Here is a 16,810-nt window from a genome sequence, read left to right as displayed (position 1 = left end):
GGCAGGAAATGCTGGCTGAATAATGAATGATGAACAAATAAATTATAATTGAATGATGAAAGGGAGGGGTGAGGGATGGAGGGAGGAAGGAAGGAAGAAAGGGAGGGGGGAGGGAAGGAGGGAGGGAAGAGGGAGGGAGGGAGGGAGGAAGGAAGGAAGGAAGGAGGGAAGGGAGGGAGGGAGGAAGGACAACGCTGTTCAAATGTGACCTTCCTTGGGAGCCTCCCCATGAAACATTTCCATGTTTCAAAGCCACACATCATTTATTTCTTAGCATCAGTCATTTCGGGATATGCCACCTCATCTCTCCTTCTTGTGATTCCAGGAAATATGTCTTAATCTCTATCTTTTCCTCTTGCCTCCCCGTCCCCTTCCCACGCCCCCCCTGGCATGTGGGGCATACAAAGGGCTTAATAACTACTGAATTAAATCGACTAAAGGCCTGAGAAACATACCAGGGTCCTCCCCTACCAGGAAGATGAGTATTTTTCTACTGAAAGAGGGTAAGGCTTAAATCCATCTTTCTCTAGCAGGGGAACCTCAGACGTAAAGGGGAAGTGAAGAAGGTGAAGGAAAACAGGGTTCCAAGTTCTTCAAGGGAAGAAGAGGGTATATGCTGGGTGCCTGCTGTATGCAGGTGCTTCACACAGACTCTGAGTTTATTTCCCCAGCAGCCCTGGGAGGTGGGTATTTGTCTTCTAATTGCATAGGCAGAGAAACAGGATTAGAGAGTGACAAGACCACAGTTACACAGCTGTTAAGAGACGTGGCTAGAATTGGACTCCAGGCACTGGTGTTCCGGTGTAAACCGGCTCTCAAAAAAAAAAAAAAAAAAAAAAAAAAGCCCTGATTTGTAGTGCTGGTCAATTTCTACGGTGTAAATACTCCCACCAAGGCCAATTTCAAGTTACCAACAACTGGCCTGCAAAATTCCCAAATGTTTCACCTCCTGCAAGCTCACAGCAGCCAGCACCGGCCAGCTCCAGCGCACCACTGAAGGTCTGTCTGACCCCCAGGTGAGGCCCCCCTCCCACTGCCCTGGATGGGCCGTGGTGGGAGGACAGGCTGCTGGAGCTGACATGAGGGTGAGGGTGGCCCTGGAGGTGGGGGTAGGGATCCTCCCCAGGCTCAAATTTCCCCTGTGCTTCTGTGGGCCTCGCTGGCTCCCTTGGCCCACTCTCCCTCCCTCTCCTCTCCCTTCCTCCATCACCTGCGGGCGCCTCCTGGTGCTTTTCCACACTGGGGTCCCTCCCAGACGCCCTCTCTCCTCCATCTCTCTTCCTTTCTGATTCTTGGTCCTTCTGACACATTTTCCCTCCCATTTCTACCTGCAGGTTTCTCTCTCTCTCCTTCTCTTGACTCTCCCTCCCTCTCAGGAAACTTTTCAAAGTCGGCTTAAAAAACAACACAGAGACTCACTTTACAGGTTTTTTTCCCCTGTTCTTGAGAACAGGACGTGAGAAGGCCAGGTTGAATTTCCTGTGTGAAATGATGTGTGGGGTTTCTGAGCAAAACAAGGGTCAGGCTGTGGTCCTGGAGGAGCCGATGCCAAGGTTACCTGGAATCAAGCCTCAGACAGAGCAGCCCAGGGGGTACCCAGGCCACTTCCACCCTCTCTGGATACAGATTTTCCAGACATGCGCTGGGAGAGAGCTGGGACAGGCACGGAACATTCCACCGCACACCGCCGTTGCGCCCCATTCATCCAGGCCCTCACCACAGGGCAAGAAGGGGTCCCGGCCAGTCCAGACCCTGCTTCAGCTCTTCCTGATGTGGGTGTGACCCAGGGCACGTCACTCTGCCTCTCCGAGCCTCAGTGTCCTCATCTGCAAAATGGGGATGATGAGGCCAGCTTTGGGGCCTTGGCAGTGAGAGACTAAATGTAGGTACTACACCCAGAAGAATGTCTGGCAAGTAGGTGGTGCTGAGGTAACATTAGTTATCTGTCCAGTGGGGAGGAAGCGGAAGGGAGGTGTTCTATATAGCTGCTAACTGAAATCTCTACCCTGCATATGGTAAAACCATGGTTAATTGAAATTCTCTTGAAACTTCCAATAATTGGCTGTGGGACCCTAGGCAGGTTACTTAACCTACTCATGCCTCAGTTTCCTAATCTGTAAAGTGGAGTTTATGATAAGACCTACCACATAGGAGTATTACATGGGTTAGATGAGTTAATACATGAAAAGTGCTTAAAGCAATGCCTGGCATATAGTAAGAGCTTAATTAGAGTCAGCTGTTATTATTGTTGTTAATTTACACATTCCTAACAGCCATTTGACCGGAGAACACTGTGACATTTCTCAGTTAAATTTAAGGAGGCCTCTGATCGGGACAGTCTCCATACATTTTCCTCCCAGGCAACATCATTCAGAGGCTCTTAAAGTCTCTGTGCTGCCCCAGCGTCCTCACATGCTACATGAGGTGATAACCGTCCCCACCTGATAGGCCGGGTGTGAGCACCCGGTGGGCAGTGTTGGGAAATGATGGCGGTGAGTATTACTCTTTCTTTTCCTGGTGGCTCGGATTCCACGTGCTCTGGACGTGAGGGCATTGCCTCTCTGTGCGGCATCACCACCCTGTGGTCCAGTTCCTGGTGTTCTGGTGGCCACGCCCCCATCTCCAGGGCCGGCACGTGACTCACCTGGCCACCCGGGGTTTCCCTGATTGGTTTGTGGTTGGGCATGTGACCCAAGATGGGCCAATGAGAGCCCAACCCTCAGTCCGGGCAGAGGAATCCCAACAATCCCGATGGCCTTTGTCGTGTGCCCAGCACTGTCCCAAGCAAGTTTGTGCGTGCTTTCGTTGACCCTTCTCAGCATTTCTCTACTCATTTTACAGATGGAAACAGGAGTCAAAAAGCCTGACGTCTGGTCCTAGTTCTGCCACTGACGCGCTGTGTGATCTTGGGGGAGGTCCTCTCATTTATTTACTCAACAGTTAAGTGTCAAGTGCTGGGAAATAAAACTGCTAACATTTACTGAACCCTTGTTATGCTCCCAGTGCTAGTCTAAATGCTTTACAGCTGAGAGAAATGCTATTATTCCCATTTTAGAGGTAGGAAAACTGAGGCACCAAAAGGTCACACAGGCGATTTGTGGGAGAGCTGCGATTTGAGCCCAGGAGTCCGATTCACGGTCCATGCCCTTAAACTACTAACTGTACCACTTGTGCTGAGCCAGGGGGAGTTGTCAGTTCTTCATGGAACAAGGGTAATGGCTCTTGGACCCTCTCTCCAGTTTCCTGTTTGGTTCTGGTTTCAAGGAGGCAGAATGGGCTATGTCCCTGATCTGGGACTCCTAGCTCTGACCTCACTCACCTGTGACAATGGGGTCTTGGCTCCTCTCTGAGCCTCAATTTTCCTCTGTCAGTGAGGTGTGTTCTCAAAGAAGAGGCTCCACACTCTTTCCACCTTCTGGGAACGGCTGGGCTCTTAGCACCTCTCTGCCTCCTACCCCTGCCCCATGCGGTCCATTCCTCCCATCCCCAAACCCTGTTCGTCCTCTGGGAACTCACTCTTAGAAACAGTGGGTTGTATAAATATATCTCCTGGCCTCCCTCCCCTAACAGGGGGAGACAGACAGCTGGGGCAGGTGGGATTCAAAGGTCCCAGGTTGGTATAGATCCACTGCCCACCAGCCATGCAAGCCTGTCCGGCCTGGCAAGCGCAGGGCTGTTTGTATTGATCTGTGCTGTCAGCACGGGGAAAGCAGCTGTTTTCCTCCAAATCTGAAATCGATGGGGGCAGAGGGTTTGGAGCCAGGAAATAGTTCTCCTTGAGTTTCGGAAACACTTTGCTTGGAGGGTCAGCTGGCATGGGCAGGACTGCAGAGCATGTTGGGAAGCCCCAGCCTGTGGGGAGGAAAAGGCCTAGCCCACTGGGCACCTCCTTCCAGGCTCAGGGTTAACCTCGATACTTCGTGGTGCTTCAACTCATTGCTGTTCCCCTCTAGCCCTAGAATTTGAACCTGAAGAATAACCTGGTGGTGTGTGTTTGACACCTCTGGGCTGGAGTCATCAATCTGGTTCTAGCCCCTGCTCTGACATTGACCTGCTCTGTAGCCTTGCAAGCTTCTGTCCCTCTCTGGGCCTCAGTTTCCCAGGGGTCAAAGGAGGAGGTCAGACCAATGATCAGTAAGGACAGTCCAGCTCTGATCTCGCTGATGGTGGTGACGATATTCCCTGCTGTCTGGAAATGTTGCACTACCCACGGAGGGCTCATGGAGTGGGCATGGTGCTTGTAAGTGCATAACTGGCTCCCTTCACACCCTGGCCCCTGCCATACCGGACGGAGTGTCAATTACTGTTCCCTTTCCACCCACTCCTACCCTATCCTGGCAAGTTCCCTTCAAAAGCCCTCATGATACTCACCCCCACCTCCTGCCCCACCCCTGTCACTGTCTCCCAAGGAGTCTGTAGCTTCCCCTGTGGTCAGGGAGTGGGCCCTGGGTTTTTGTTTCTCTATTGGGGTAGGGCTGGCCCCCAGGAAGGGGACCTCAGGAGCTGGGCCTGCAGACAGGGTCTTTATGATGGCTTCCAGAGCTGGGCTTCAGTATTTGCTGGTCAAGGAACACTGGGCTGATGGTCTAAGCCCTGGATACACCCTGGTTTCTGGCCCTCAGTGCCCACATCTGCAAAAGGGGTGCACCGAGCTGGGGCAGCTCTGAGGCCCCTCCAGTCTGATCTCACATGCTGCTGTCTCTCTCTGTTCTCTCCACATTTTCTTGACTCTCCTCCTTTCCCCCCATTTCTCCCTCCCCGCCGCTGCCACTCCGCTCCTCCTGCATCCCACCTGCAGCATCCTCATGGCCTCCTCTCTCCCCTGTTCCACTCTGTCCTTTAAGATGAACCTTCAAAAGCACGTGTCTGATCAGACCCTGCTCAGCAACCTCCCTGGTTCCTTGTTGCCCAAGACGTAGAAGTCCAATCAGGGCGCTCTGTGCTCTCCTCCCAGCCCTCCCTTCTGTTCTCATCCCCCTCTCCCCACCGTGCCCGCAGCTCTCCAGCCATAACACACTGCTCCTGCTTGTCAAGTAAGACCAGAGCTTCCCCACCTCTGGGCCTTTGCTCTTGCCCTTCCCTCCCTTTTCCTTCTGTCAAAGCCTACCCGTTCTTCAGGATCCGTACGTAGGTCATGTCAGCCATGGTTCCTGGTGTTTAGAGCTCCCATGCCCTGGCTACAACGTCTACCACCCTGCAGGCCTGGCTCAGATTTGAGGTGGCTCCCACAACAGGGGATCCCTCCATGCCATGGAGGCTACCTCCCAAATTCTGGGAGACTGTGAGGACCCTGCAGACAGGACCTACGTCTTCTCATCCCCGTCCTCAGGGGCTTGTTTAATACCAAAGAAAAGTAGCTTCTTAATACCAACATGTTGCATGGAACTGGGCTGGGGTGCCCTTTGGAGGGAGAGCATGGGTAGTCTGTTTGGACCTGGACTGCTTAAACAGAATGAGCTGGATTGGGAGGATTTATCCTAAACCAGGTGGAGTTAAGTTGATTTAGATAGGCTACCCAGGCTGGGTGAAGCTGGGTTATTTGGGCTCAGTTGGATAACACTGAGTTAATTGGATTGGGCCATTTAGTAGAGTGGGATTGGTTTTGTTAGACTGGACTGCTTTGGGAAAATGGCCTGTTTAGTTGAATTGTGTTGGATTACTTGGATTGGGAGAGCTGGGGTGGCTTGATGTGGGTAAATTGAATTGGCTTAAGTTAGTTGAGCTGGGCTATTGTGTTGGCTTTGTTTGGGTTAGTTCATTTGGGTTGGGTGAGTTGTGTTGATTTGGGTTGATTTAGTCTTTAGATTTGGCTGGTTAGTTGGATTCAACTAGGTTAGCTGTGTTGGGCTGCTGAGTTGAATCTTAGTCAGTTGGGGCTGCTATAACAGAATGCCACAGACTGGGTGGCTTAAACAACAAATATTTATTTGTCACAGGTCTGAGGCTGGAAGCCCAAGATCACGGTGCCAGCATGGTTGGATTCCTGGTGCAGGCCCTCTTCCTGGTTTACAGATGGCCATTTTCTCTTTATAGCCTCACAACATAGAGAGCGAGCTCTGCTCTCCTCATCCCTTTATAAGGGCACTAATCCCATCATGAGGGCTCCACCTTCATGACCTAATTATCCCTGGAAGGCCCCACCTCCAAATACCACCCCATTGGGGGTTTAGGCACCACAGTATGAATTTAGGGGGGACACAAACATTCAGTCCATAGCAAGTTGGGTTGGTTGACTTGGGATGGGTCAGTTGAGTTGGGCTAACCTGTTGAGTAAGATGGATTATGTGGGTGGAGCAGGGCTGCTTGAGTTGGTCTGGTTGACTGAATTAGGCTTGGTTACATGGGTTGAGCTCATTACTTGGGTTGGGTTAGTCGGTTGGGTGATTGCTTTGGGTTGGTGCGGGCAAGGTTAGCTGGGTAGAGCTAGTGGGATGGGCTAGCTTACTTGGGTTTCTAGAACTGGGCTGCCTTAGACAGGTTGGGTTGGTTGGCTTGTCTGGCTTGGGCTAGGTTGGCGTGGTGGGCTGGGTTGTAGGCTGGTCTGGTCTGGCCTGGGTTCCAGCTGGCTGGGGTATAGCCACAGTGCTGTGAGCTCTGCTCCGTCTCCAGTTCTGAGCCAGCGCGGGATGGGGGTGGGTGGGCGCCTTGGCCACAAATAGCTGTGGGGAACACAAACAGTTTGGTCTTCAAAGACCTCAGTGGTGTCGGCTGTAACTTTCCACACGGCCCAACGAGCACACCTCTAGGCCTCGTGTTCAGGCCCAGCTGCTGCTTCCTCTGTGAGCAAACCGCAGTGTGGGGGGCGGGAGAGGTGGGGAGCATGGGGGCTCCGAGCCCCTCCTTGCCAGGCATCCCCCAGCTCACATGCCAGCTGCTCTCTGCCAGCATCCCCTCCCTACAGGGGGCCCGCACAGTGTGTGTCAGGCCTGGCAGGGGAGGGTGAGACCAAGAAGGACCGCAGGGAGGTAGGAGCCAAGGTGGGGTGATGGTTAAACTACAGGCCTGGGAGATCTCAGGGGTGCCTGGGACTGGTTCCTGCACAGCCGTGGTGGGAGTTGGGCTGGAATTCATTCATTCATGCATTCATTCATTCAAAACACTATTTCTTGAGCACTAGGTGCAAAGACCTGGCAGGCAGGAGTCAAAGGAAGGAGTGTGGGTGACAGCTACACAGACAGACTTAGGCTTCCTGAATGGCTGGCTCACCCTGCTGACCCCTGTTTTCTTACTCCCTCGACTCAATCCCCCCTGTTCTCCTTTGAGGGCACCCACTGTGAGCAGCTCAGAGCCCTCCTGTGCCCAGATGAGATGTGCCTGTGGGCAGACAGATGCACAATGGTGGCCAAGCCCAGACAGCAGGGCTTGGCACTCACTGCCCGGTAACCACCCCTGCCCCCCAGCTTCCCTGCCCGTGGTCTTGCACCGCACCTCACCTTCCCACCCATGCCAGCTGAGCCGAAGGTAGAGCATCTAAACCCTAGGGGCCGCAGAGGCTGTCAGATCTAGAGATGAGGAAATTGGGGCCCAGAGTCAGGGAGAGCCTTGCCTGGGGCACACAGCACATCAGAGGCAGAACGAAGGCCCCCTTCCAGATGTCCTGATGCCCCACGCCAGGAGCAGCCACATGGCTCAGCGGAAAGTCCACGTGTTTGCGATTCCAGCAGCCCTAGGCTTGCTGTTTACCGCTGTGTGGCCTTGGATAAGTGTCTTTGTCTCTCAGCCTCTCTCTCCTCTAGGGTGATGGTTCTCAGCCCTGGGGGACTTTGCCCCTCAGGGGAACATTTGGAAATGTCTAGAGACATTTTTGGTCGTCACAACTGGAGGGTCACAACTAGCAGGCAGAGGCCAGGGACGCTTACAGACATTCTCCAGAGCACAGGACAACCCCTCCCCAAGAGAAGCAGCTGGTCCCAAATGTCATTAGTGCTGACGCTGAGCAGCTCTGTTCTGTGGTGACCAGCTGTCCCAGTTTGCTTACCGGGCTCCTTCCTCCTGCGGGTCTTTGCTCCAGCATTAATGCGCTCTGTACCCGGCCCGTCCTCCCAAGGTGCCCAGGCTCAGCTCCTCCAGGAAGCCTCTCGGACAGGTCCCTCCATAGAGAACTCCCCCTCCTCAGGCTTCCCGCCACCTCACTGTCTGTCCCTTGCAGCAGAGCACTGCGCATCAGGTTAGTTGTCAGGTGTTCTGAGGGTCAAGGGTCTTTCTTCTTTCCAGGTAGCTCAACTCATTGCCCTGGAATTAACTGATTCCCTGCTCACACCCCAACTAGAGAAAGCTCCCGCCCATGCAGGGCTGTGTTGGGTATGTGTCTGCGCCCCACGTCCAGCTCAGGACCTGGCACAGAGGGGACAAATGTCCGCTGGAGACATTCCACCAGGTGCCAGGCTCCACCGTCTGCAAGTCCTGGAGACTCTTCTCTCCCTGTCACCCCTTTCCCTGTCACGCCGAGCACGGGACTGGGACACAGCAGAGGCCCAGCCCAGACCTGGGTTCTCTCAGCCTTGAGAAATGTCAGGATTGAGGTCATAATGTGGTAAGAGGTTCTCAGTACACCGAGTGAAAAGGCTGATTACAGAGCAGTATGTGGGTGTGAACTCATCTTGGTAAATTACATTCATATGAAGGACAGGTTTTCTTGATGTAAAAATGCACTTTGGCTCTTGAGGGCAGAGGTGACATTGGCAGGGCCTGGCCACTTCTCTGCTGTGTAAACTTGGGGAAGTTTTTAAACTTCTCTGGGCCTCAGTTTCCATATCTGTAAAGTGGGCTATGAGAGTGTCTCCCTCCCTGGGGAGTCGGGAGGCTCCAACGAGCTAACGCTGCAAAGGGCCCGCACGCAGTCAGTGCCCAGTGGGTGTCACCACTCTGTTCTTACAATTCTGAGGACAGGGTGCCAACCTTTCCTTTTCCATCCTGCCCGTCGCCCCAAGCTCTCCGTAACAACAGAGGGAGGCTCCTACATCCCAGCAGAGACCCGGCTCTAAGCCCTCGTGGTCCCTGGATCAGGATGGGGCTATAGGCTTGTCCTCCGGCACCTTGAAGAGGCCACCGAGGACATCCAGGGCATCTGCCCTGGTTCTCCCTCCCTACGCCCCGTGATGGCCGCTGACTGCCGTGCCCACCAGGAGACAAGGCCAGCCTCTCTGCACAGGCTCGGACGGGGCAGGGTGGGTTTATTTACTCTTTGCCGATGCTGGTTTCTCTGTCCCCGAAGTGAAGTCCTGCTGGTTGACCATGTTTCCTGCCTGGGTTTTCCCTGCCTGGCACGTCTGCTAGCCGCCCCACCCTGGACCCCCTCCACCCTTGCCGCGAGCTCTCCTTCCAGGTCCCCTCCCTGGCCACCGGAAACCAGACTCAGGAGCCTCCAGGGCCCCTCAGGTTCTTCCTTAGCAGGAAGTTGGCACCCACGGGCAGCTGGCTCAGCCCAGGTCACCCTTTGGTCCCGGTTAGGACGGCCACAGACTACACATCAGTCAGCTTTACAGAACATAGCAGAGCCGCTGTCCTGCCAGGTCCAGCCAGGCAACTCAGTCTACAAAGATATGCTCTCTGCTTCTCTGCTTCTGCCATTGTTAGAGAAGAGCATCTTAACTTGGCTTGGTGGCAGGGACCCGACTTAAACTCCCTGACTTTTGGCTTGATGACTCAGGAAGAAACAGAGCCACACCCCGCTCTGTGGTGAACTGTCCTCCCAAACATGCTTTTTCTTCCAAATTTCAGTCATTCCGGTAACAACTTCAAGACATTTCTTACTCTAAATTCATATTGCACATAATATTCCTTACTTCGTATGTTTTAAAAAATGTATTCACTGTTTTTACTTAATTAAATTTAGCCTCATCCTGAGAAATCTTATCTGTGGAATCACAGGTTTGATTGACTAGAGACTTTTCACCCTAAAATATATGAAATAACCACGAAAATAGCAAATACTGGTTGGTGCACCATCTATAACACAGTCCTCGGAGAGCAATTAGGATGGTTATCCCTGTGGAGGATCCCCGAGCCCATCTCTTATCAGACCCCTGAGATGGCACAGCCCGGTCCCTTCTGAGCCACCCCCAGCACCAGGAACACTGAAAGCTACTTAATGTCATGAGAATTGATTGGGAGCCAAACTCCATTCTGCCCAGCCGCTGTGAGTACCCGGAACAGTTACAAAGTCCAGCTTGGCTTAGTTCAGGAAGCAGGACGAATAATAATAACCCCCTGTATTAGCACAGCACTTTACAGTTGGCAGAGCCCATTCTCAATTCCTAGGCTCACTGTGAACACCCTAAGGCCATGTGCCCAAAAAGGACGGGGCTGAGATTGATGGTCAAAGTCATAGAATGTTATTACTGGAAAGGCCCAAGGGCTGTCTGGTCTCTGAGGTGTTTTTAGGTGACTGTTGATGGGCACGGGCTCCAGAGTGAGCCTGGAGTGCCCTTTTCTATTCATGTTGATAACTCTGATTCCCATCAGTTAGGTGCTGGAGGGTCTTTAACAGTCTCGTTCTTGCCGGACTCCCATCTAGGCAGAGAGTCTGAGAGTCAGAGGCTTCAGCAGACTGCAGTGTCCAGCTGGAGTTTCAGAACATTTGTGGTAGGCAGCTTTCTCAGATGGCCCCCAAGAGTCCCGTACACGCCCTGTGTAATCCAGTCTCCTTGAGTGTGAGCAGAACCTGTGAATGTGACTTAATCAAAGGAAGTTTATGTTGGGTGGGCCTGACCTAATCAGAGGAAACTTTCAAAGAAGGTGAAGTGCCAAGAAGTGACTTCTGCTGGCCTGGGAGACAGCACATGGGAGGCCACACAGTGAGGAACTGCGGGCAGCCTCTAGGAGCTGAGGGCTGTCCGCTAGCAAGAAAGCAGACAGCCCCACAGCTACGATGAACTGAATTCTGCCACCACCAGTGTGTTTGGAAGAGGAGCCTGGGCCCCAGTGGGATTTTAGTTCTGCCAACACCCTGAGCAGAGGATCCAGCTAACCTGTGCCTGGACTCCTGACCTACAGGAACTGTGAGATAATAAATTGCAGTTGAGTTAAGCCGATACATTTATTAAACAGCAGCAGGAAAGTAATACAATGTTTTTGCTTTCCTTATATTTATTTTTGCAGTTACTTGATGCTGGTTTTTATTCAGTGTGGAGATATAAGGTTTTCTTAATTTTTTAAAATTAAATTAATTCAATTTAAAAAATCAGTGTGGCAGATTAAAACGTAGCCGAAATTCTTTGACACTCGTATCATCAAGAAGTGGGCTTTATGTCCCCTCCCCGTGAATGTGGGTAGGCCTGTGTCTGCTTCCATCAATAGAATATGATGAAAGTGATGTGATGGGACTGCAGTGTTAGGTGGTAAAAGGCCTTGCAGCTTCTGCCTGGTTCTCTTGGGACCCTGTTGCTTGAGAAGCCAACTTTCGTGGAAGGCATCTGACTACCCTGCGGCCACCGTGTTGGAGAGGCCCCACGTAGATGCTCCAGCGGCCGGCACAGCTGCGCTCTGGGTCGACAGCCAGCATGGGCAGCCAGCTGTGAGAGGCAGCCCGCTTGGACGTCCAGCCCAGTCAAGCCCTCAGATGAATGCAGCCCCAGCTGGCACCTGACTGCAGCTGCATCAGAGACCCCAAGCGAGAGATGCCCGGCCCGGCCCAGCCCTTCCTGACCACAGCATCATGAGCAAAATAAAATTGCTGCTTTAAGCTGTTGCATTTTAGGTAATTTGTTATGCAGCAGTAGCAACTGGAACAATTAGTGACACATTCTTGTGGCTCCAAACTCAAAAAGTACAAGACTGTCTGGGATCGGCTGTGGATGAGGCCTGCGCAGAGGCGGGGGCTTTGATGAGAGGCAGCGTGGATCCTCCACCGCCCTCTTCACCCACAGCCTCACCAGTGATAGACATTCGTTGAGAACCTGCTGCCTGCCGAGTAGTCAGCAAAGGCAGGCTGTCAGCGGGACATTAATGGACCTTATCATTATTTAATAGCTAACGACTTAAGCACTTAATATATACCAGACACCATTCTAAGTATTTGAGAGTGTTGAAATCGCCTCAAAGCCACCGGCTGCTGTTCCTATTACCTCTCTTTTCAGATGGGGAATTGAGGCTCAGAGAGGTGAGGTAACTTGCAGGAAGGTGGCAGAGGAAGGGCTGGAACCTAGGCTTTTCGGAGCCCAGAGACCAAATCCACCACCCTGTCCTGCCTGCCCAAGGGACAGCAAGGCTGAGCCGGCAGAGAGGACCCTCCAGATGGGGAAACTGCAGGAGCAAGGCTCGCTGGAGCCTGGGGAAGGCGAAGAGGAGAAGTGGGAGGTGGAGCGGGGCTTGAATGCCCAGTCAGGACGCCTGCATGTGGCTGTCATGTGTGTGGAGATGCCCGAATCATCAGAGTCTGGTTCTCCTCTCCCCGTACCCCTCCCCTCCCTCCCTTTTCTCTCTTTCTGTCTCTCTCTCTCCTGGAGCCTCCCTTTCTTTGCAGAAATGTGTATATATATATATATATATATATATATATATATATAAATACATGTAAAAACTTTTTTTTTAAACCAAGGTTAATGTCTTTAATCAAAGTTGCCCCCTACCCGCTCCCACCCCCCAGCAAAGGAGGTATTTCAGTTTGCCAAATGTATAGAGAAGCGGGAGCCATCTTTGGTTTCCAGTTCATGATCACTTTGGCCCAGGAAGGCCTTTGCAACAGTCGGCCTTGTGAATGACAGCCGCCCTGGCAGCCTGAGACACGCGGCCCTGGAGGAGAGGCTCAAGCGCTGGGGCCAGGAGGCCAGGCACTCAGGACAGGGCATAGTGGGGTCCCTTCTCCACCCCCGCAGTCCCAGTCCCCCCACCCCACCCCCCGCCCTGCTGGGAGGCACCAGTGAGCCTCACCTGTTAGAGCTGGAGGGGTCCCCTGATTTCCTGTGCAGGTGAGGCCCGAGGAGGGGGAGGGACTTGTCCAAGGTCACACCGTCAGAGCATGTGACTTAGACCCTCCAACCCAGGGCTCTTTCTCTGCACTGGGGGTTCCTTCATGCCTAGGGATAAAGGGCCATTGGAGGAGAGAGACGTGCTGAGCCCAGGGGCCGGGGAGATAACAGTAGGGTTTCAGGCTGGGCCGCCCGGCTTTCTTCATTTGGGGGTTCACACCACCAGGCATTGGTGCCGATCAGGGCAGCCTTGAATGGGGTCTTCCTGATACCCCTGAGGAGGAGGGGTGGGCGGGAGGGAGGGAGGGAGAGAGAAAAGGGAGGCTTATCTGGCCTGGGGAAGCCACTAGAGAGCTGATGTTGGAGAGCCAGACTCCCAGAAAGACGTCTGAGTCTCCAGAGGAGCACTGGACAGGGAGTCAGGGGCCCAGGGTCCAGTGCGAGGGGGCCACCGCTTCCACTGTGAGCTTGGACATTCATTTCACTTACTTGCTGAGTGTCTGCTGAGGACCTGTGTGCCTGGCCCCATGCTAGGAAAGGGGAGAGGGAAAAACTGTGGCCAACCTTCTCAGTTACAGGAGCTCACAGCTCAGCAGGGAAGAGAACATATGGGAATATCAGTAAAATATAAAGTCTGACCAGGACCAGGGGGGAAAATAGAGGGGGGGCTGTAGGGCTTGGGGTGGGAGAGAAAGCTGACCAGGTGGGACATGCAAAGAGCATCCCAGGTACAGGCACCACAGGGACAAAGGCCTGGCGGTGGGGAATACAAAGTCATGCGTGGTCTTGCTCAGCTGGAACACGGTCCTAGGGAGGGAAATGACATTTGGAAAGTGTCCTTGGAGCAGGTCAGAGTGGGTCTTGAATGACCAGCTAAAGATTTTGGACTTTATTCTTTTAAGCAGCAGGAGCCAGTGAAGGTTTTTGAGTGAGGACATGGCGATAAGCCTGTGAAGCAGGAAGAGTCACCTTTTGAAATGCCCCTTTTCTTCTTTAGAGCTCAGCTTCTTTATCAGAAGATGGAGGAAATTTGACTAGTTTAGAGATGGTAAATACCTGGCACACACAACATTACTTCCCTATCTGCATCCGTAACAGGCATCAATAGTCAGTGCCTGAACTTTCTCCCACTGAGCTCAGTTTCAGCTCTGTAGTGCCCCAGCCAGTCTCTGTGATCACATGGAATTGGCCTAAAGGATGCACTGCTTGACTATCTATCTCTCAACAAGGTGATGATGGTGATGCTAATTGCATGAAGACCGCAGCACTTTTCACCTTGCAGAAGAGCTTTTGTCCTATCTTGCTTTCTGATTACTCTTACTGGCTGCAGAGAGACAGGGAGGCTTTGCACGAGGTCACCCAGCTTTCTGCAAAAGCCTCTCCCAGGCTTCCGTCCCAGCACCAAGGGCTTGACCCCCCTTCTCAGCTAAATGCCACTGTCTTCCCAGCCCAGATGAAGGGGGCTGATTTAGGGGCACCTCCAGTCTTGCCACGGTCCCCAGAGCTGCTGGGAGCTCTCTCCCAGCCCCGGCCACAGCCCTGGTGGTCCTAGAGGCAGAGTATGAGGAGCTTCTGGAATTGCTGGCACAGGACAGTCGCCCAGTTAGTTAGAAAAACATGTGGCTTACTCTTCCCTCTCCAGCCCCCTCCAGCAGCCACCACCTTCTAATTCAATTTCCCTTGAAAAACAATGGTTTCAGTGAAGGGGGAAACAAGATTTTCCGAAGTAAAGTTTTGCAAAATAATTACCCCCTAAACTGGCAGACTCCCTCCCCGTCCCGCCTTGCATAAACGCCTCTAGGACAGTTTCACAGACCTCAGATCCCAGCTGGATCTGCCCCTCACCTCCCCCAGAAGTTGCCCACCCCAGATCAGATCCTGGGCATCAGCTGGGCATGAGGCCCACAGGGGTCATTGCCCTCCCTCCTGGTTGCCCACCTCCTCTTTCAGTGAGGACTGGCCTGGGAGGAGAGGAAGGAGAAGGGAGTCTTGCTGTTCCCCAGGCCTGGCCAAGGAAGAGGCAAAGCCTTGGTGGCAGCTCCCTGAGCTGGCTCCACCATCATGGTGCCCTGGCTATTCCCACAGAAGGGAACTGAGCACCCGACAGGGGAAGGAGTCTGCCGGAGGTATCAGCACGATGCAGCGGAGGACAGAGACCAGACTGGACCCTGGACCCTGGAATCTTTGTCCCAACTGCCTCGCCTGGAAGCTTTGGGTGGGCCTCTACTGATGGGCCTGATGCCTGGCAGGACTCCTGAGAATGCAGCCTCTTCGTTGGTCACCCTCCACCCCGGGTCCTTGCCAGCCCACTGGGCAAGGTACGGATTCTCCTTCCTGCTCCACGTCCTCAAGGGAGCCTTCCAAGGGGCCTGGGGTGGCCCAGCTGCAGTGTCTGCCTCTGCTGGTCACTAGTGGGCTGTAGCCCACCCCTCAGTCAGACGCACTGGCAGGCAGCCAGCCAATCACATCCTAACTGCCAGCCAGCGTCCACCCATCTGGGCCAGAAGCTTCTCTTTACTGTGCCATTTCCCCTTGCATGCCTTCTGCCCTCTCCTGATGCCCTCACCTGGGCACTTGTTGATCCCCAGATGACCCTGAGCAGTGGGCACCAGCTCCCATCCCAAGTTCTTCCCTCACTGACCCCCTTCAGGGGCCCTACCCATGTGCTGCATGAGGTGTCCCCCTTCTAAGGCTTCCCCCAAGATGGTCCCTTCTGGCCCTCCCCAGAAAGGCTGCTCCCTGCCAGAGAATCCCTCCAAGTGCCCTTGGCTTACCTTCCCTACAACCTTGACTCTGCTTCCCACCAGCTCCCATCCCAAATCTCCTTCTTTTTCTCCTTCTACTAATTCATACCAAGGTATGTCTGACTGACCAGCCTAGCTCTCCCAGAGAGGCTCCCAGAGAGGTTCTGGGCTGAGATTCTGGAATGGGAAGAGCAGCTTTTGCTCTCAAGACACAACTAGGTGCTACAATGACAGACTTTGATGCAGAGCCACCTGCCCCATGACCTTTGCTGTGTAGCAGCTTTAAGGAGCTGAATAGGAAGGGTCCTAGGCAGTGGGACAGCTGAAGGCAACTTCTGCTTGCTACCTGCACCAACCGCAACCTCTGGCTGAAAGGACCCTAAAGGTGTCCAGCTGTGGATCCAGTTTCCAAGATGGCCACAATGATCCTCACCTTCTGGTATTTACCCCCTTGTGAAGTCCCCACCCACATCAGGCAGGGCTGACTTGTGTAGCCAATAGCCTGTTGGAGAAATGTTGGAGTATGATTTCTGAACCTAGGTCATAAAAGACATTGCTACTTCTGCCTTACCCTCTGGGATCACTGAGGGAAGTTGGCCGCCATATTGTGAGGGTACTCAAGCAACCACGGAGAGGCCTACATGACAAGCCCTGCCAACAGCCTGCACCAATTGGCCAGTCGTGAGTCACCTTGGGAAGGGATCCTGCAGCCCCAGTCAAGCCTTCAGGTCAGTGCAGCCCAAGCTGACATATGATTGCAACCTCATGAGAGACCCTGAGCCAGAAATGCCAGCTAAGCTGCTCTCCCATTCCTGGTCCATAGAAATTGCAACATAATAAAAGCCAATTGTTTTAAGCCACTAAGTTTTGGGTAATATTTTATACCACAAATGATAATATACCAGCCAACCCCTTGCCACCAGAACTCTCCTGCAGCCTTTCACTGGAGCCATTTGCACAGCTTTGTAAGAAAAATTATCCAAAACTTGAAAATAGACAAAGAGAGGGCAACATGTTTTTTCAACTTCATATTGGAGCACTGTTTAACTGGCCCACCAAAGGTATTTAATTATCTGGAGGATTTTACATTTGACTTGGTATGTGCCATCAAAAGACCTGACTTTAGAAGTTATATGTTAACTGATAGATTTCTCTCTA

This window comes from Balaenoptera borealis, assembly GCF_965194805.1.
Source record: "Balaenoptera borealis genome assembly, chromosome: 1".
NCBI lineage: Eukaryota > Metazoa > Chordata > Mammalia > Artiodactyla > Balaenopteridae > Balaenoptera > Balaenoptera borealis.
The sequence above is the reverse complement of the archived record's forward strand: the minus strand, read 5'-3'. Positions refer to the sequence as shown.